This window comes from Schistocerca cancellata, chromosome 7 (genome assembly GCF_023864275.1).
Source record: "Schistocerca cancellata isolate TAMUIC-IGC-003103 chromosome 7, iqSchCanc2.1, whole genome shotgun sequence".
NCBI classification, from domain to species: domain Eukaryota; kingdom Metazoa; phylum Arthropoda; class Insecta; order Orthoptera; family Acrididae; genus Schistocerca; species Schistocerca cancellata.
In genome coordinates this window covers 171817018-171827016 of record NC_064632.1, presented here as the reverse complement: position 1 = coordinate 171827016, position 9999 = coordinate 171817018, and positions in this window count along the sequence as shown.

The window sequence follows — 9999 nt, the reverse complement described above, 5'->3', positions numbered from 1 at the left end:
GTGTGGCTAGTATACGAGTGACATGATAGTCTGTCTTGCAGAACTTGTGTTTAGACACAATGGTCTGAACGGGATTTGGAAAATTGGAATGCAAAGATACTGAAACATGATGTAAATCTTGATACCATGGTCCGTCAGCAGATGGATGACAAAACAGAATTATGGAGTGGTATGGCACAGGCCATTGTTGTTTAACTGTAATGGCACTGTGGAAGGCATCTTCTAGTCATTAATCCGAGTGTCATAACACTCATAATCACTAGCCCTGGAACACATGATGATTTGTCCTGTGCTAAAGTTGAAGGCACTTAGATTAACATTTGATGTGGAGGTGGGTGGTCATTGTTTATTACGACTCTCTGCTGCCCTTTTACCTGAAATGCCAGGAATAGATTCAGTCAGTGTCAAATCTGGAATGTTTATCATGAATTCACTCAGTAAATTCAACACTCATCATGGCACAGTTCACTGCTTGGTGGCAATGTGAGACTGATCCATAGATATGACAAACAATGAAGGCATTGTTGTTATGTCATTTGGCACTGTAGTGGTATCCAAATCTGGGTTGATATTTAGCGATTTTGCAAATGGGATGTTCATGGAACTCATGAGCACATGTATGAGAGAAGTTGATGACAGTGCCAAAGAAACAGTGGGGTTGTACCATTTGTAAAACAGCATTCTCCATGGTGTAACCAGCATGGCAGGTTTTTGATTTAACAGCAAAATGTGGCACAACGTGAAAATTTGGGGTCATCATTGTGGGAAATGGGATACTGGCAGTGTGGTAGCAGAATACTGACACAGCATAGAGATATAATTTCCACATTATCTATTTTTAAGCACATAAACATAACACATGTAAGCATTTTGAATTTACAGAGCATACTAACTTCTACTGCCCCACGGGGCAGTGATCCTCATTTACACAGTTAGAGATGTTACACTGCCACAAACTGTAGCCTTTCCTAATCTAATTCCCTCAGCATCTCCTAATTTAATTTGATTACATCCCATATATATATATATATATATATATATATATATATATATATATATATATATATATATAAAAACAACGATGATGTGACTTACCAAATGAAAGTGCTGGCAGGTCGACAGACACACAAACGAACACAAACATACACACAAAATTCAAGCTTTCGCAACAAACTGTTGCCTCATCAGGAAAGAGGGAAGGAGAGGGAAAGACGAAAGGATGTGGGTTTTAAGGGAGAGGGTAAGGAGTCATTCCAGTCCCGGGAGCGGAAAGACTTACCTTAGGGGGAAAAAAGGACGGGTACACACTCGCACACACACACATATATATATATATAGAGGGAAACATTCCACGTGGGAAAAAATATATCTAAAAACAAAGATGATGTGACTTACCAAACGAAAGCGCTGGCACGTCGATAGACACACAAACAAACACAAACATACACACAAAATTCTAGCTTTCACAACCACAACCAACGGTTGCTTCATCAGGAAAGAAGGAAGAAGAGGGAAAGACGAAAGGATTTAGGTTTTAAGGGAGAGGGTAAGGAGTCATTCCAATCCCGGGAGCGGAAAGACTTACCTTACGGGGAAAAAAGGACAGGTATACACTCGCGCACACACACACATATCCATCCACACATATACAGACACAAGCAGACATATATAGACATATATGTCTGTTCAACACCTTCAACCCATTACATGCAGTCTCCCATCCTTAATCAAAGACACCAACCACTTTCTCGAACGCCTGGAATCTTTACCCAATCCGTTACCCCTGGAAACCATCCTCGTAACCATTGATGCCACTTCTTTATACACAAATATCCCGCACGTCCAGGGCCTCGCTGCGATGGAGCACTTCCTTTCACGCCAATCACCTGCCACCCTACCTAAAACCTCTTTCCTCATTACCTTAGCCAGCTTCATCCTGACCCACAACTTCTTCACTTTTGAAGGGCAGACATACCAACAATTAAAGGGAACAGCCATGGGTACCAGGATGGCCCCCTCGTACGCCAACCTATTCATGGGTCACTTAGAGGAAGCCTTCTTGGTTACCCAGGCCTGCCAACCCAAAGTTTGGTACAGATTTATTGATGACATCTTCATGATCTGGACTCACAGTGAAGAAGAACTCCAGAATTTCCTCTCCAACCTCAACTCCTTTGGTTCCATCAGATTCACCTGATCCTACTCCAAATCCCATGCCACTTTCCTTGATGTTGACATCCACCTGTCCAATGGCCAGCTTCACACGTCCGTCCACATCAAACCCACCAACAAGCAACAGTACCTCCATTATGACAGCTGCCACCCATTCCACATCAAACGGTCCCTTGCCTACAGCCTAGGTCTTCGTGGCAAACGAATCTGCTCCAGTCTGGGATCCCTGAACCATTACACCAACAACATGACAACAGCTTTTGCATCGCGCAACTACCCTCCCGACCTGGTACAGAAGCAAATAACCAGAGCCACTTCCTCATCATCTCAAAATCAGAACCTCCCACAGAAGAACCACAAAAGTGCCCCACTTGTACCAGGATACTTTCCGGGACTGGATCATACTCTGAATGTGGCTCTCCAGCAGGGATACGACTTCCTCAAATCCTGCCCTGAAATGAGATCCATCCTTCATGAAATCCTCCCCACTCTACCAAGAGTGTCTTTCCGCCGTCCACCTAACCTTCGTAACCTCTTAGTTCATCCCTATGAAATCCCCAAACCACCTTCCCTACCCTCTGGCTCCTACCCTTGTAACCGCCCCCAGTGTAAAACCTGTCCCATGCACCCTCCCACCACCACCTGCTCCAGCCCTGTAACCCGGAAGGTGTACACGATCAAAGGCAGAGCCATGTGTGAAAGCACCCACGTGATTTACCAACTGACCTGCCTACACTGTGACGCATTCTATGTAGGAATGACCAGCAACAAACTGTCCATTTGCAAGAATGGACACAGGCAGACAGTGTTTGTTGGTAATGAGGATCACCCTGTGGCTAAACATGCCTTGGTGCACGGCCAGCACATCTTGGCACAGTGTTACACCGTCCGGGTTATCTGGATACTTCCCACTAACACCAACCTATCTGAACTCCGGAGATGGGAACTTGCTCTTCAACATATCCTCTCTTCCCGTTATCCACCAGGCCTCAATCTCCGCTAGTTTCAAGTTGCCGCCACTCATACCTCACCTGTCATTCAACAAGATTTTTGCCTCTGCACTTCCGCCTCGACTGACATCTCTGCCCAAAGTCGTTGCCTCTTTATATGTCTGCTTGTGTCTGTATATGTGTGGATGGATATGCGTGTGTGTGCGAGTGTATACCCGTCCTTTTTTCCCCCTAAGGTAAGTCTTTTCGCTCCCGGGATTGGAACGACTCCTTACCCTCTCCCTTAAAACCCAAATCCTTTCCTCTTTCCCTCTCCTTCCCTCTTTCCTGATGAAGCAACCGTTGGTTGCGAAAGCTAGAATTTTGTTTGTATGTTTGTGTGTCTATCGACGTGCCAGCACTTTCGTTTGGTAAGTCACATCATCTTTGTTTTTTTTATATATAATAGAGGGGAACATTCCACGTGGGAAAAAATATATCTAAAAACAAAGATGATGACACTTACCAAACAAAAGCACTGGCAGGTCGATAGACACACAAACACAAACATACGCACAAAATTCAAGCTTATTTCTTCTCTCTAAACTGAACAGCATAGTTGCACTACGTATTTCAAATGAGAAGATTTGAAGATGTGCATCATTTGTCACATAAATGTAAACACTGGCATATTTGTCCACACATATATATATATATATAAACTGAACAGCATAGTTGCACTATGTATTTCAAATGAGAAGATTTGAAGATGTGCTTCATTTGTCACATAAATGTAAACACTGGCATAATTGTCCACTTTTACAATATATTGTGGTTTTTAAAAACTGATAAGCATCAACGGAGCACTAAATATGTAGACATGACAAGTTTCACAAGGTGCATATTAGCTGTGTTTATTTTTATTTGTGACAAACCTGTTTGTAATTTTATTTTTGACAAACCTGTGTGGAATGTACAACATACTCTCCACTAAAATGTTAACGTGGCATGAGTAATGAACATACAATGGAGCATGACATGCAGCCAAAAAAGTTTTTAAATGTATGTAAATGTATACTTGTTTATTGTAATGTCTAACAAAATTAATGATGGTAGATGAAGTATATATAAATGCATAATGGTACAGTTCTGAAGTATGACAGTCTTACCTGTCAAAACCAGTCAATAAAAAATAGTTTTCAATGTGATCAAGGCTATAAAAAATTTCTTTAGATTACATACAGATCACTCTTTCTCATTATAAGAAACTTCAATCAAGTTCTGATGTACTTGGAACAGATAACGGCACATAGATTAAGTTTAACTCTTACAAAATAAGCTGAATGAGGACAAAATACCAAACACCCTGTATGATGTACAGGTAGACAAAAATTATATAATCAAGAATATAATTAAATCAAAAGACCTTAATGCAAACAAAAAAAGAGGATCTGATTATTTTATTATGCAAACACATAAATTTCTTTTCAATGAGAGAAGGAATTATTAAAGATTTTGCATGTATGAGGTCTGTCAGAAAAGCATCCGACCTTTGGCAGTGAAAAGAAAAACTGGCTACCTGGAGCGTTGGATACCTAATCACCCTCAAAGTAGTTCTGTCAGAACTTCACACACTTCTGCCAGTGGTGCTGCCATTGTCAGAAGCATGCTGAATAAGCCGCTTTCAAAATGGAGTTTAGGTCAGCTGTCGTCACTGCTGTAATGTCCTCTCTTTTCGGAAATCACGTTCCTTTCAACGGTGTCTTTAGTTAAGGGACAGCCAGAAGTTGCAGGGGGCTATATCTGGAAAGTAAAGAGCCCGTTGAAGCACAGGAATCTGGTTTCCTGCCAAAAGAATCTGAATCAAGTGCAAGGAATATGCTGGAGCTGTGTCATGATGGAGGTTGACCACATATCTGGTCTCTTGCGCCACACAGCATCACATAGGCAATGGAGGGCAAGCCTGTAGTATTCTTTGGTGATTGTTTGACCGTGCGGTGTGTACTCATAGTGTATCACACAGTGAGAGTCAAAGAAAGCAGCCAGCATCACTTTGACATTGCTGCGCACTTGGTGGGCCTTCTTTGGTCTTGGTAATGGGGACGGCTTCCACTGTGATGATTGGGATTTGGTTTCCAGGTTCTGTGAGACTTCAACATAAAGTTGCTTTTGCTCCACTATCAGCAACTTCAGCACGAATTTCACCGACACTCTCTTCATACTCAACTCTTCGGTCACAATGGAATTTGCTGAAAAAGCGATGATGCCCACCTCTTCTGCCATTTCTCTGATAGAGTTAATGGCTGACTGTAGTGTGGCTCACTCTCCACTGATGATAGCTATCTTTAAAGCGGTTGTACCACTCCTTGATCTGTGTGATGCCCATAGCACTGTCACCAAAAGGTGTCTGAATCTTCGGAATGGTTTCTACCAGCCTGTCACCCAGTTTCTGCCAAAATTTGATGCAGTACTGCTGCTCCAGTCATTCCATCATTTCCCTTGCAATGAAAACTGACATGAGCACTACACACTATGTCACTCAACTGCTACTTTCCAGGAACTGATGCTATTGACAAGTAGGAAAAACTAGAATCAAATCCATCAGGTGTTTGGGGAGGGAGGGGGGTCAGATACTTTTCTAACAGACTTTAAAGATTAAACCTCACAGCCCATTCTACATGAGACTATACTCTATACTGGTGTCCAGAAAGCCATTGGCACAAAAGGAAGTTAATAGAATGTTACAATGGAATATAACTGAGTCATCTGATAGTTGTTACAACAATACTTTAGAAGTCATTAAAGAAACAGACAGAACTATGGGATTGGTATTAGAAGCACGCATTGACAATGAAATAATTGAACTAGAAAGGGACAGGCCAACCACAATAGATGAAATGTTAATTGGTTGGTTGATCTGGGGGAAGGGAGCAAACAGCAAGGTCTAGGACTAGGGAGGAATGAGGAAGGAAGGCGGCTGTGCCCTTTCAAAGGAACCATCCTGGCATTTGCCTGAAGCGATTTAGGAAAATCATGGAAAACCTGAATAAGGATGGCTTGGTGCGGGTTTGAACCATCGTCCTACTGACTACGAGTCCAGTGCAGATGAAGAGTTAATGAAGTTTGCAGGGGCAAGTTACACAAGCACAATGGATCTAATGCAGGATATTAGAAAATCCCACTACACAATGATTCAAGAAAATATATGGTGTTTTTATTTGAAGGATAATCATACCAACTGCAAGTACTACCCTTTGTTTTAAATATTTCCATATCAGTATTCATAAGAGTACTAGGAAATCAATTAAGGAATAAAATGTTATTATACAAGGACAGTATAGTAATGGTATTCACAACATGGAAGGAACATCTCAAAATAGTGAATGAATTTTCCTTTAGATTAAGTTCCCAAGGTATTGCAGTTAAACAGTTTAAATCAATATTTGGAAGAAACAAAGTTAAGTTTGGTACAAAATGTTCAAATGTGTGTGAATTCATAAGGGACCAAACTGCTGAGGACATCAGTCCCTAGACGTACACACTATTTAAACTAACTTACGCTAAGAACAACCACACACCCCTGTCCAAGGGAGGACTCGAACCTCCAGCGGGGGTCCCGTGCATTCCATGACATGGCACCTCAAACAACGTGGCCACTCCACGCAGCCAAGTTTTGTGGACACATTATAAATACAGTAGAAATTAAACTTGATCCACACATATTTGATGCAATTAAACTCCATCTCGAACCTCCTAAAATATTAAATCTTATGTAGCATGGTGGCAACTTACCTCATCTTTGGGAGCTGCAAAATACAGACCTTTTAAAGCATGTCAAATTTATTAGAGGCTAATAATTAACATCACGGAAGAAACACTACTTTAAAAATTACATTATTGAACTAATTTATCACACAACACGAGATTGAAGTTATATTTGTATTACACTTTTCCAAGTGTTTATTATGCTGTGAGACTGTCTGAAATCTGCCTGATAATTGGTGCCCACAATTTGCAGAAGTCCACTTAAATGTTCATCAAATGGAACACATCAATATTTAGATCTGAGTGTTGAGTAGAGTGATTTACAAATGCAAATGGTCCCAAAAATAGAGATCAGTATCTTGGCACACTCTCTTGTTAGAAGATATTTTTCTTTTGGAATCTTCTTCCAAAATTCAACAGTTGCACAACTGGTATATTTCAGGTCATTCTTCAACTTCTTGAAGTTCCAGCAGTTCCAGCCGTATAGCTGCTGAATCCTTAGTAACTAGCAGCGAAACAGGATAGCCATCTTCCACATAATCAACAAGAAAAGGATTTTTGAAGAATGAAAATGAAAGTTTTAGTGCCCTCAGATCACTAAACCTGACATTTATTTCTTCAGAAAGGGCATACATTCTACTTAAATAATCTTGTATATGCACATGAACTAAAAGAATGCTACCAGTAATTTTCTTTGGGCATATGAAATGAGCAAATGTTTTAGTCACAGTCTCTCCAAAAGAGTCTTAATTTGTTATGAAAAAATGTAGCCTGTGCTGAGTCAGAAATAAGTTTCTCTCTTCCTTCTAATGATGCATTTTGGGTTTGTAAATGGTGAACGTAAGTAAAAAAGGCCGACTCTAACAGCCACTGAAACTCATCAAGTTGAGGGAAAGATTTTCCTTTTTCTTATAGAAATTTCTTGATTGGATCCAGTAACTAGAAAAAATCAACCTAGACCATTACCTACTGATTGCCTTCTCACTAAACAGTACCAAGGCACATTGTAAGGAAGGTCATCATTGCTGGTTTCTCCTACGAAGGATTTGAACTGTCAGCGTGTTTTGGCATTTGAGCGAATGTAATTCACAATTTTTAGCACTCCTAGCATAACCTGTTGATATTGAAAATATTAAGATGACAGATGTTCTCTATCCAATGGACTGATAAGGATTCAGCATATGAAGTGACAGCATTGGAAAGCCCCACAAGGGCTTTTTTTACTTGTCATAGACAGTACATCATCAGTAGCAATACCGTCAATTTTTCCAGTAGGCATTGAGCGTTTCACGAGTACTTCTTTAATGTAGTATCTTTCAGTGTAACAAAGTTTAAGAGCTTTTCCACCACCTCCCAATCATTTGATACATATCTTACAAATATGGAAAGTTGTGGTTTATTTTGGATATCTGTAGACTTGTCCGAAGCCAGACTCTTCGCTTAGTAGTCAGCTACAGTTTTTACATGTTGCTTACAGTATCATCTCTAATAGCACAAACTAGCCTCTCTGTTCTATGTCCAGAAGTGGGCAGTTTTTGTAGTATCTTATTTTTGGGATCTAGAATAGAAACAACTTGCACAGTACTGAGCTTGAAAAACTCCCCCTCTTTGTAAGGTTTCTTTGATTTTGCAATATTAAAAGCCAAGACAAAGCTAGATTTGGTCGTTAAATCTGCTTTCCTGGTAGACAGGTCATAACCCTGCTCTGCCTTTTAAATTTTTCCTTTAATGTCAACTTAGCTTTCCTTAACTGAGAACCTAGATGAAATTCTTTCCAGAAACAACTGTAGTTAGTGTTATGACGTCATTTGAGATTACTGCCATTGTACAGTGACAATGTCATTTGACGCAAAGACACATTGGTTTACCATTTAACTCTACAAAAAGGAATTGCTCCTCTCACTCTTTATTAAACACACCATTCTCTTCTTCATATTCATGGTTCTTAGATAACATCTTAACTGTCAGGACATGAGCAGCAATCACAAATTTACTTAAAAAATATAGCTGCATAGAGAAAAGTATCCACATTATTAGCTATGAATGTGACTGGTTGCTGAGTGCTGCACCTTGATCCTTGTGGTTACACGGCCAGCGCGCCTGGTGTAGCATTGTCAAATTGACAAGAAGGTTGCATAATTGTGAGTTTGAGCAAGGTGTCCACACCGACTGCACTGTACAAAACCAACAAGAGATTCAGTGCAGTGCAATGTGTCGGATGTGAACAGCAAAACATACCGCTCTGCTCCACAATGAATAAGTTTCACACAGTGTCAGTGCATCGAAGGAAATATGATACTGCAGTGACTGTGTTATTCTAATCAAGATGCAATGTTCTGCACTGTGCCAACTACAGCTGATATGAAATATGTTAAATGTATTCACAATTGTGAATAATGACAACCTTCATGAGTGGTCACCTTACCATTTGGCTATCTGTGCATGACACAGCCAGACCCAACCTTCCATGTGTCGTCAACCATGCATTTGGGTCTGGCCATGAGTCGTGCATGGATAGCCAAATGGTAAGGCGACTTCTCGCAATAAGCAGGAAATGCGGGTTTGAGCCCAGTGCGGCATAAATTTTCATTGTCATCATTCCATTCTACAGCAGTTGCGAATACATTTAATGTATTTCATAACAGCTGTAGTTGCTGCAGTGCCTGCTCTTTTGGACATGCATGCATATCCAAAGGAACTTTGCATTATAATTAGAATAACATGGGTACTGCAATATCATATTTCTCTGCAGATACCGGGCAAGCGACTTTCAAGTGCAACGTCTGACCTGTATGAGAATATACATAACGGATGAAATAGCCCTTCCTTTCTTGTCCTACTGGGGTGCAAATTCTATCCTCTCTCTATCATATGCAATAGTTCCATTGTGTGAACCCTTCCTTATACCCACTCTATACAAGCTGTTATAACAAGACTTGCCCAAGGCAGTCTAACACAAATAGATAACTTTCAATAGGTAGCTACTTTCTATAGGTGGTCACTAACTGTCACAAAGCAAGCTGGGATGATTTTAATTCCCCTTGTGTTTTGCCATCTGCCTCCTTAAATTCGTTTTTTCAATTTTAGCCGATTACCATTAACATACGTGAATAGAATCTGCATTTTCATAAAA